General features: G+C 46.8%; 1 protein-coding gene across 5 annotated transcripts in view; it reads right to left on the reverse strand.

Moving 5' to 3' along the window:
* SNAPC1 (small nuclear RNA activating complex polypeptide 1) overlaps positions 1-10,205 on the reverse strand; it is a 39,477-nt gene extending 29,272 nt beyond the window's left edge. Inside the window, exon 1 of one of the 5 annotated variants that reach the window (XM_085851346.1) lies at positions 9,855-10,205. The gene's annotated coding sequence lies outside the window, so the exon portion shown is untranslated. Of the gene's footprint in view, positions 1-796; positions 821-1,565; positions 1,721-6,605; positions 6,709-9,854 lie in introns of those variants that run through there. The other 4 variants (XM_085851342.1, XM_085851343.1, XM_085851344.1 and 1 more) reach the window with 4 other exon arrangements.
* Between the last annotated feature and the right edge of the window lie 1,477 nt (positions 10,206-11,682).

The following is an 11,682-nucleotide window of genomic DNA, read 5'->3' on the forward strand; positions in this document are numbered from 1 at the left end:
CTTTGTTGAAGAGCCTTTGTTATCCTAATATATTTAACCAGAGAGTTAATATAACAAACACGTTAGCCCATGCAGTGTTCAAGTATATTTATATCTTTCAATTGAAATAAAATAATGATTTTCAAGATCGTTTTAAAAAAAATCAAGAAGTTTAGCACTATTGAAGTAGTCTGATACACCACCCAATTTACCATGTCCAAGCTGTTGGAAGTGACAAGAAGGCCATTTGTGTTCTCGAATTTAAGTATATAATTCAATATAAATTAAAGAAAGATTGTAAAAAAATTATAAAAATAAATTAATTCTGGAATTTACCACCATTTTACCGTCGTTGACGCAGTGTCTATGACATCACCTGGTCGAACATGTTACATTAGTTATTCATGCCTGTTGTATGTGTCCTTTATGACGTCCTTAAAAACAGGAAGTTTCCTGTTGGGAATTATTTTTAATTTTGTATGACTGCCAGGTAGGCAGGCAGACGTAAAAAATGATGTCACTACTCTATGCGATCGGGATGAATTCAGAGCCAAAGTATTGTTAAATGGCAGGTTCGTGTTCCAATTCGTGTTCTACAGTGTTCAAAATGTAAAATTCAATTGAAATCAAGTCGTTCCTTGATCAGAGATTGACATCTGCAGACAGACAGACAAAGTGAACCAAATGCTGAACCGCTTTGTGCATGCAGGGTAAATATCTCATGTAAACTAACCCCTGTCCTTGATCGAGAAAACCATCATGGTTAATAGGTTAATAGAGACACAATGCATAACAAACAGGGTCACAGAGCACTCACCACACACAATAGAAGCAAAATGGTGTCAAATGACAGGTTGTCACAACTCTCTATAAAGGGGTTCGAAACCACACGAGTCAGTATGAACTTTAGTTTGCAGTCAAGGTGATAAATATCAAAATAAATAAATAAAAACTGGCTCATTCAATACTCGTTTACTGGACAATGACAGAGCAATTCGGCTTGGCAAGATGACACAAGGGGAGCAGGAGTGCACCATTACCTGCAATCAGGCCACAAGTTTTACCTGGATGGGAAGTGACAAAAGACCCCAAAATGATATGTATCGATTAGGCTTGGCCTGCCAAATTTGCCAAGAGAGTAGTCTAACTGCATACCCATACCTAGACATATCCACACAGTGCACCACTTTAATACAATTGGCAAACAATGAATGGTGCAAAGCATGAGGCAAGATGAGGAAACAACAATATCACTTGGTGCACGATCATGATACACCCACACACTCACAACTCACAAAAGACAGGGTTCAAAATAAGCAGTGGCCCGGGTGCCAAATGCCACCAGAAACCCGGCGGGCCACCAAAACCTTGGTCCGAGGTGGCCACTTGTGTCAAAATATTCGATATGTCTTATTTGTCGATGTATTTGGTCATTACTTATCATTATGCAATCTCAACCAACTAAACTTGCCAAGGGGACGACGGGTCATACAGCAAAGGTTGTAGCGACTTCATTTGCCCCTTCACCAGGAGTTCCAAAGGTGGGATTACACAAATTATCTTCGTCAATGTGTACCGCGTAGTACCGCTTCTCGTGGTGGTGGGAGAAGGTATTATGAGTGACGCTTCAGCACCCTCAGTTGTATCACGAGTAAGAGGAATCCGTATTATTTTCACACTCGCTTAGCCGATGTTGCTTTAGACTTCACTTGACTGCAAAAACATCCAGAGGAATTCCCATGCTTCCGAACCCTTTTTCTACCTTGGCAAGGTGTATAATATGTAGCAGCTTGAGTGTCGTTCTACCTTATCGTGGCATTTTTAATCAGGCCACTTCAAATGGCAAAAGTAATAACAAAAATAACGACAGGTACAAAGTACACCACCCCCATGCAAAATAAATGGCATATCCTCTAGCATGCGACATCGCCGGTGCCGTCGTGCAGCACATGGCGACATTATTATTTATTTATTTTTGTATACAATGTCGAGGCTCGTATGAGAGTCAACACACAGAATGTACGACAAGGGGAGCAGGAGACAAGAGGGGTGGGAGATGGAAGGACAAAACAGTTGGGAACAGAGACATGAGGAGATCTGTGGAAGGGTGAGGGATGGGGTGAGATACAAGGGGTAAACAAAATTGATACTACAGGGACTTTCAGGAAGGAAAACAGGGAATTTGAAGGAGGTGGGTTTGGGGTGGATTCGTGGGGGTAGAAAAGATAGAGGATTTGGATGGAGGAAGATAAGAGATGGTGGTGAACAGCTGATATGAAGAGCTGGAGGGAAGAGTGGGATTGAAGAGAGTGTGGGAGTTTGTTCCAGAGGTGGGGAAAAAGAGGCATGAAAGAGTGAAGGTGAGCAGTGATTCATGATTTTGGTAGTTTTACCAGAAGTGGATTGCTGGTGGACGTTGAGCGTCCTGCGGAAATATTGGGGGGAGGCGGGGGAACATATCTCCGACAGAGCGGGGGGGGCATGCCGGAGAAGAGACAGTAGAAGGCAGAAAAACTTTGCACAATGGAGGATTCCCAGTGACTAGCTTTGGAGGCCAGCTCGGAAATGTGGCTTTCCCAGGAAAGATCATGGCAGGTAGTGAGACCAAGAAGTTTGACTGAAAGGACTTCTTCAAGAGCCTATGTTGCTTTAGACTTCACTTGACTGCAAAAAAGCCACTTCAAATTGTAGGATTTCACCTACAACGGTGAACTCTAGTAAAGTGGACAGAATTGAAAGGGAGTGGTGTACAATAATTGATTGATTCATTGTGAAGTTAAAATAAATAAATAATAATGGTAAAATAATTAATTTCTTAATCAATTGGCTAATAGCTTACCAAAACCACCACTGTTTCATCGGAATATGTAACTTTTTGAAAATCAAGTAATTAATCAATTGTTGCACGGCAAAGGGCTCCACCCAAAGATGGACTCCTTGCCAATGTTAGTATTAGCCCATGAAGGAAAGGTACATTACACATTCTCAACATGGTGAACGACATCATTTCAGCAATTAGAACAAGTGTTATGGCACCTCCAGTGATTGGTCAAGTTGAAGAGATCCAGTGACAAATTTAGAGACTGCTCTCAGAGCACACGTAGCTGACCTAGCAATTACGGAGTCTCAAAACCAAGAGTGCAACTGGACTACTGTCATTGAAAACATTAGCACCACCAACCGAGAAAAAACTACTGCAGGAAACTAGTCAATTATCCAGGTCCATGCGCACGAACTTGACACACTGAATCCTTTAATGCAGCGAGTGTTACATGTGGTGCAAACACTCGAGCAGAAATGTATTGTATTAACAGTAGATGAGGCACTTTATCCCAAGCTGATGGAGCTCAAATGGCCGGTCTCCAAGTACAAGAACTTACTTATTCCTCGTCTTGGAGGATTGCACACTGCAATGAACTTTCAGAGAGTTATGGGGCGGCACGTACAAGAGTCCAGTTTGTGCGGGTTGTGGTTAGAACGTGAGATGCTGCTCAGCGAGATATGGCTGGCAAAGGATAAGCTTGTGCTATGAAGATCCACAAACTCTCAATGCAGGTTCTGTGGAGGCTGTTGCTTCCATGACTCTGATTATTTAGATGGCATTCATTCTGATCTGATAGCAGAGCTTAGTTCAGTCGAGCCTAGAACTTAGTTCAGATATCTCGAACCAGAAAGGACAGCTACATTGGTAGAAAAGTTGTCAAGCGAGGAATTTAACCAACACATGAAAAATTTCAGCGACAGGATAAAACATGAAGACCCAAACACAGAATTCTGGTGGTAATGTATGAAAATTGTCAACATCTCACTGCAATTCGCTCAAGCACAGCGCAATGGAATTTGAGACTGCATCTATTTGCGTCCGGATGTATCCTACCATACTTCTTCCGATATGATCATGTGAATTATAGCTGTCCAAGATGAATAGGCTGCCTACAGAGGCTCGTCTGGAGTTCGAGAGAAGTCGTTTGTTGTCAAGGAGTCTTGTCGTCGCTTCAGTCAGGTAGACACAGACCATAGCAATGAGTGAGGGAATGCAACAGGAAAGAGGAGCGGGGGGTTGGTTGGCATCACCAGAATCCAATCAGCACTGAGGAGGAGGAGGAGATTGGGACCATACTTTGTGCAGAGCGTTGGTGCTGCCGAAGCAGTCGCCTTGGCTATTGGGCACAATCCTGGACGGGTCGCCACTCCGACACAGTATACCAGCATGCTGGCACTCATTTTGCCGACCTCGGAAGGATGACAAGTAGAGTTAACCCCACCTGGTATTAATTCAACAGCTGAGCGGCATTTGAACTCAGGACCCTGGGATCCAAAGCCCGCCACCCTAACCATTAAGCCAACACCAGGCATCGCACCGAGCATATGGACACTATCGCATTATCTACAGAAAATAATAGCTTCTCGGACCAAAGCGATGCTGATGATGAGCGACTAAGAGGTTGACCACTCATACAATGAGCGTACCAGAGAAGAGATGGCCAAAGATACTGCACAAAGACAAGCTGGTAAAGGCATTGTAGCAGCGCAACGTGTTCACCAGAGAAGCTGCCGCATCCACACTGGAAAATATTGTCAACAAGGATCTGGCTATCTCTGACATTCAAGAATCATTGCTTGCTACATGTCAGTGGGGCCAAATTCAGCTCGAAAGCTTTGTTAAAAAAACGTCTTTGTGAAGCACTGAAGACAAAGAGCATGTAGACGTCAAAGCACCTCCACAGAAGAATAAGGCTCCAACATTTGCCTTGTTGCATATCGTAGTAGACCAAACAAAAAGGAAAGCAGAACTCTATTAAAGTGGACAGAAATATCTTACAAAGATTAATAACTGCTTACAGAGCAGGGCACACAGTCCACCAAGACGAAATCTTACAGCACGAACTGATGGCAGTACCACTGTCACCAGCAAAAACCGATGGAAGCAAACACACCGACAGCCAAACTGATGTCACTACTCTGACAACTGTGGCTTTTAAGTGGGACAACCTGCTTAGTCATTGATGGCCGAACATTGGTGGAAATCCAACAGACAAAACAACATTTGGTGAGTATGCAGAAACATTTCCCAAAATGGTATACAACATGGGAGAAGCCTACGATAGGATCAGTGTGACCACTCCTTGGCTTTTTTCACAAGATCTTGGCTATTCGTTGTTCACCTTGGTGTTGTGGTTTTCTATAGGTTTTCTTGGCGTATAGGTTTTCTATTATCATCGCTTTTCCGAAACCTTGTGAATTCTTGGCTTTTTTTCATTGGCTCACCTTGGCATTTATGATAATGAGGAGTAGTCACACTGGATAGGATCGATGTAGCATTTGATAGATTATGGAAAGACTTCATCAAAGCACGCGCCTATGAGACGTTGTGTCGAAAGTCGCACAGTACCTCCACCAGCAAACTTTATGGCGATGGAAGAAAACAAGGAAGATCATACCTTGTTTCTCTCCGATCACCTTATCGAATACAGCCGGCTACAAACAAAATTGTTGTTTCTGGAGGATTTGCAGTAACTGGCAACGGTGAAGACTTCAGACTCGGAGCCTAATGTGACTGCACTTGAAGCGGATCGCAAGGAGGCCCTGATACTAGTCTTGTCCTCCACTGCCTTCATGCCAATGTGGGCTTGACGGTCGTGTCAGTGTGCGACACTGATGTACCAGTGCTATTGCTGACCTATTAAAAACGCCACGTTCATATTTGTGGATGAAATCTAGCTCTGCCAAGACCCCCTCCAAAGTTCATTCCAGTTGACGATGTTCGAAAGCACTTGATGTTGATGAGATACTTGGCTTTCATTCCTCAACGGGGTGACACAGCGCGTCTCAATTCTTTGGTCGCAGCAAGTCGACTGCTTGGCCAATGTTCAAAGAACACCATGACCTGTTGGACGGTCAAGGGCCTCGGCAAAGGTGAAATCACCGATGACGTCATCAAATCATCCGAGGTTTTCACAGCTGCAAGGTATATGGAGGACCGCATGTAGACAGTTGTGATGAGGCGGTCTCAACAAACTCTACCTCCAGCATCCGATTCGACATTATGAGTATGCACCAGCAAGCAAGTGTTGACCAATCCCACCCTCTCCACCAATGTGTCCCCCAAGTGCCGCATCCATGGGCTGGACCCACAAAGACGAACAGCTGGTGCCACGCTCACTCGCCCTCCCTCAGATTCCGAAGGAGTGTTCGGAGGTCGTGTGTTGTGGGTGCACCGATGCTTACCTCAGGATGCATTGTTACTGCAGACTACTGGGATTACCATGTACCGAAGGTTCCAGACGTCATAGCCAACACAACATATGTCAGAACATTTTGGAGAACTGATTATTATTACGTAATTTATCTTCACAGGACTTCTGGTTATATACTATATAGCATTGCTTTTTAATAAAAAAAAAAATTCCAAGTGACCAATGAAGAAGTACTTCATGATCGGCAATAAAAGACAAAAGAAGGCTTTTTTTTTCGTTTCAAGTCCTCTGTGTGGTATTTTAAATACCATCAACCAAACATTCAAGGTGAATGTTCTATGTATATTAAATGTTTGGAGATTAAGCATGAAGAAAAAAAAAAAACGAACTTTTAAACTGAGGAAAAATAGACGTCGATCCCGTATTTACCTCATTTAATAGCGGAAATGACGTCACGCCATTCCAACAGGAAGTGCGTCATATATATTCATCATGCGTTTATGATTATCCATATGTAACATCGGTTTTCTAACACACACACACACACACACACACACACACACACACACACACACACACACACACACACACACGGTGTAGCCATGCCCACGGGGAGGGGCATGATGATGATGCATGATGGGCGTGATGGTGGAGGAGTGGCCGTGGGGTTCGGCAAGGGATATGAGGTGTGCACGCCGCCTGAGGCGTCGTAGTAATGCTGGAGTCGGCCGGCTCGTGAGTGGACCGAGTACGGAATAAAGGGGAGCCGCGGGCACAGTACGCCCTGGCTCGCACTCGTGCAACACAGCCCGGCTCGACTGTTCCTCCGCTTCGTGTCTGCCTGCTAAGCATCTCCCATATTCAGTAGAGTACAGTTGGCGAACGAGGATCTTCGAATCGACGTGTGTAAGGGCGGCAAATGACCCGTGCGGTTCCAGTATACGGAGCCAAAGGTCTCGCCGGCGCGAACATGGCAAAGGGTCGGTGCATGGCAAACGTACGCGTGCCCGCCTTCGTCGGAATCGACTTCGGCCACGTCGAGTGGGCAACGTTCGTTCATTTGGTTCATTTTCTTGTTCGTTTTGTCGAGGATACGCGTTTCGGCTCGAACGCGGCGTTGGACGTCGCGCAAGCTCTGGAGAATGTCCGAGGTCTCGATGGTCGGGACACAGCAGATGGTCTAGGGGTCATCGCAATGGGCCAGGCACGCACGGCCATGCGCACGGTCTGCGGCGCGGGTCGTGGGCGAGCGTGGCAATGCAATCACTCGGACGGCGGTCTGGGCTCTCGAGGTCGTCTACGGTGTGTGGGCCGAGGGTCATCGCCCATTGTTACGGTCATAGATGGCGGTGTGCGAGGCGATCCTTTCCGTCCGCGTCGAAACCTGCTTGCAATTGATCCGGAAATGGCAAGATCAGTGGCAGGGGGGGGGGGGGGAAGTGAGCGAGGCACGGATCGGGTGTCGAATTGGGTCCACTCGTGCTGGCCGCGCATCGCATTCGGCTGTGCCGTGCAGATTCACGGCAGAGGAGCGTCCGGCACGGTTCAGAGATCATTTTATTTCTGGTCTGCAAGCAGCCATTGACCGACATCACATTCGACTCGGCGATCGCGACTGTTTCATCTGTCGAGCAGACACCGGTGACCGCGCAAGTCCGCGCGATGGCTCAAGTGCCGCAGGGTGCTCGCGCGCCTAGCGGTGTGGGACGAGAGCGCGCACCGCAGCACGGTCGCACCGGGAGCGAAGGGGCACCGCAGCAGGACCCCAGTGACCTGGAGATCAGCCTGCAGCCGGGGCATGATGATGCCGGCGAGCCGGAGCAGGAGCCGGGCTCGGCGAGCCGGACCCTTTTGGGTCGGAACGGGTTCCGGTTCGTGCCTCCAGATGTGCCAGTGCTCTCTTCGAGACCTTCGTCGAATACCGAGGGCGAGGCTCTGGCGGTGGGGGCCGCGTCGATGCAGCGGGAGCCACCGTTCGTTGCTGCCTGCGGCGATGATGTGCGCTCCAGGAGCGGCGAGAGCCATATCGGCTCTCGCGATGAGTTCCCGCGCTTCGTTCGCGATGAGTTCCCGCGCTGTGGCAAGGTTCGTGAGGCAATGCGCATCGGTGTGGTTCAGGCAGCTTCAACAGGTGGCGGTGGGCCCGTGGCGTAAAAGGGAGTCGCGAGTCGCAGCATCAAGTCGACAACCAAGAAGCGGACTCGTGATGTGGGTTGTGGGTTGTTGTTCAGGGCATATGTGTTTTTCCTTGCTCTATTGATGCAGTTTAACGTTGTTGAAATAAATGCCAGCAGTTCTCGTGTAAAAGTGGATGTGGCGGAGATCAGTCAATGGGAGTTGGATTATGATCAATGTGATATGGGGGCGAATAAAGAAGGTTTGTTAGCCTCCAGTTGCTCCAGGCCGCAGGTAATTGCTTTGTCTTGTACTGGGATTTTATCAAAAAAGCGCGCTGTACGGAAAAATGAATTCGCAATGGTTCGAATGTTATTCCTATTGATTTATAACGAGCTTATGGTTGAAGTGGGGTTTAAATGGAATTACTACCGTCTAACTGCCGTGTGGGTCTCGGAGATCGACTCGGAGCCGGGACTCGTGCGCTGGTCGGCGTTACCCCCACCTCTGCTTTCAGCGAGGTCAGACGTGCCTGGCGCCTGGTGCGTGGTTCTCTGGGTGCGCTCAAGGCCGTTTTGGCCATGCGGTGGAATCTTAACTGATTATGGTGCGTGAGGGTTGGGGAGTGTTTGTTGCTTCCAGCCAAGGGTGCTGTTCAGCGCCCCCACCAAGGTCGGTTGGGTCTGGCGGTGGCGCCGCGGAGTTTCCAGACAGCGGGGGTCCGGCCTCGAAAGGTTTATCTGTTTCAGGTCTGCCTGGGGGCGGGTTTGCTGAGTCGTGCTGCTGTGCTTCTCCAGTAGCTCGCTTCCACGCATTATATGATGTGATGTGCTGTTATACTTCGCTGTTTTCATTTTATTTGCATGATTATTATACCGAGGTTCTTCGTGTTGTCTATGCTTCTTATAATACTGATCATTTAATAATCATACTTTTAGGAGGGAGGAGTGTGGTGTAGCCATGCCCACGGGGAGGGGCATGATGATGATGCATGATGGGCGTGATGGTGGAGGAGTGGCCGTGGGGTTCGGCAAGGGATATGAGGTGTGCACGCCGCCTGAGGCGTCGTAGTAATGCTGGAGTCGGCCGGCTCGTGAGTGGACCGAGTACGGAATAAAGGGGAGCCGCGGGCACAGTACGCCCTGGCTCGCACTCGTGCAACACAGCCCGGCTCGACTGTTCCTCCGCTTCGTGTCTGCCTGCTAAGCATCTCCCATTCCAGTACAGTACAACACACACACACACACACACACACACACACACACACACACACACACACACACACACACACACACACACACACACACACACACACACACACACACACACACACACACACACACACACACACACACACCGTGTATGATTTGTAAAAACATCAGACATCAAAGACTGAGCGGAAAATAGTGAAGAATAAATAGTGAGCAAAAAAATTAATGTGAGACATGACAAGACCCCGTCTCTCGTCGCCGGTAATCAGTTATTAAAACATATTGAAATAATAACACTTTAAAGCAAAAATGAATGTAATGTTTGAAAAAGGATTATGAAACAAATGCGAACCTCCAGCAGTGTTTCCTGAATGTGCCTGAAACCATTGAACTTCTTCTTCGTCTTCGTCTTCGTCGTCTTCTTCTTCTTCTTCTTCTGGTTCTTCTTCTTCTCCTTTCTCTGGTTCTTCTTCTTCTTCTTTTGGTTCTTCTTCTTCTTCTTCTTCTTACTCGTATTCTTCTTCTTCTTCTTCTTCAAGATGTAATGGCGTTTCAGAGCCGTGAGGCTCTATATACGCCACGCAACTAAACACTTCGGCTGGAGCAGGCGAGTACGGGCGACTTTACACCGTTGGTTTGGACGCGTTTATTTTATAAATTTCCACAACGATTTGCGGAGTCGAGGGTGCTACCGGCTCAAAATGGCGCTTCCAATTTGCATTCGTTCGTTTATTCAACAATTATTTCCTCTATCAGATTTTAAATGAGACCGTTTCTCGTGAATAATGTTCGGATGAACAACTTGCTTGGCTCTTAATGTTCCTTGCTTCGTTTATGTTTCAAAAGTTGATGACGAAACAATTTCCGGTGACGTCACTGTGACGCATTCCACTTCGAATTCATCAAAGTTTCAACTGCCAAATGGCGCGAAAAATCCGATTAAAATTCGAGCACGCAGAATGTTGGTTTCAACGCAAGGAACCGTCTACATATTACGTACGCAAAACGTAGACGGACGTTCACTCCACACCCAAGGAGTACATATCGTTCCTCGCTTGATATCATGCAGGATGGCTCCTTACTGGCTTCCACACCGATCTTTAATAGTCAGTCAGTGAGAAAGAGCTTTCTATATGAGATACCTGTTAAAAAGTGAGTTGTCACTGAGGATGCTGTCGGCAAAGTGGGAGAAAAATAAATAACAAGCCGGTAGGCGACATGGGTGGTCGCTACATAATTGCATACTAGTCATACAGTTTTTGACGGATCGGGCTGAACATTTTTGACAAAGAGCTTGATTATAGTGCGCATAAAAGCGCGGAAGCCGATTTTTGAATTTCGAAAAAAAATATTTTTTAGGATTTTTCAAAAATTTCAAAGTCCCGTTGCTAGGCAACGGTGGTGTCCATAGCAACGGTGCTCAAAATCATACAACAAGATCCAGGTATGAACCTACCTGTCAAGTTTCATCAAAATCGGTTGACTCCTCTGGCCTCCAGAGCTGTCCATTACATACAAACAAACAGACAAGCCGGGAGGCGACGAGAGACCCGCTCGGATCGAAGCGCTGGATACGATGCTTTTCATTCCGACCGATCCACCGACGAAGATTCATTGCCAAGATGTATTGGTTCACATACAATTGTTCCTCTGCCTGGCAAGATTTTTTCCTATTGCGTATTTTGCCAACTGGCACTCCTCATAAAAAAATGACGGTAAATACACACCCTATTTTTGAAGGACTACCATTTGAAAAATAAAACCGAAACCAAAAATCGGCTCGAGTAAAATTTTCTAAATATCTCAAAGTGTTTAATTCCGAAGTCTCGTTTCTCCACATTCAAAACTGTAGGACAAGTATTGAAAATAGTGAACGCGGTTTTTCGGCGCTGTATAGCAACAGGTGGTTGCTTAGCAACGAAACTCAAACGCGCATACTCCCGCCGCATATGGCACCTGTTCGCCAAGTTTCTTCGAAATCGGTTTGCTGGTTTGTGCTGTGGAGCCTCGCGTTGCACACACACACACACACACACACACACACACACACACACACACACACACACACACACACACACACACACACACACACACACACACACACACACACGGAAAACTCGACAATCAGGGTACTCTAGCGAATCCAACAAGCCGGTAGGCAATATGAGTGGTCGTTATAT

The sequence above is a fragment of the Eptatretus burgeri genome, chromosome 13 (genome assembly GCF_056783735.1).
Source record: "Eptatretus burgeri isolate ZD-2024b chromosome 13, Ebu_testis_v1, whole genome shotgun sequence".
Classification (NCBI taxonomy): domain Eukaryota; kingdom Metazoa; phylum Chordata; class Myxini; order Myxiniformes; family Myxinidae; genus Eptatretus; species Eptatretus burgeri.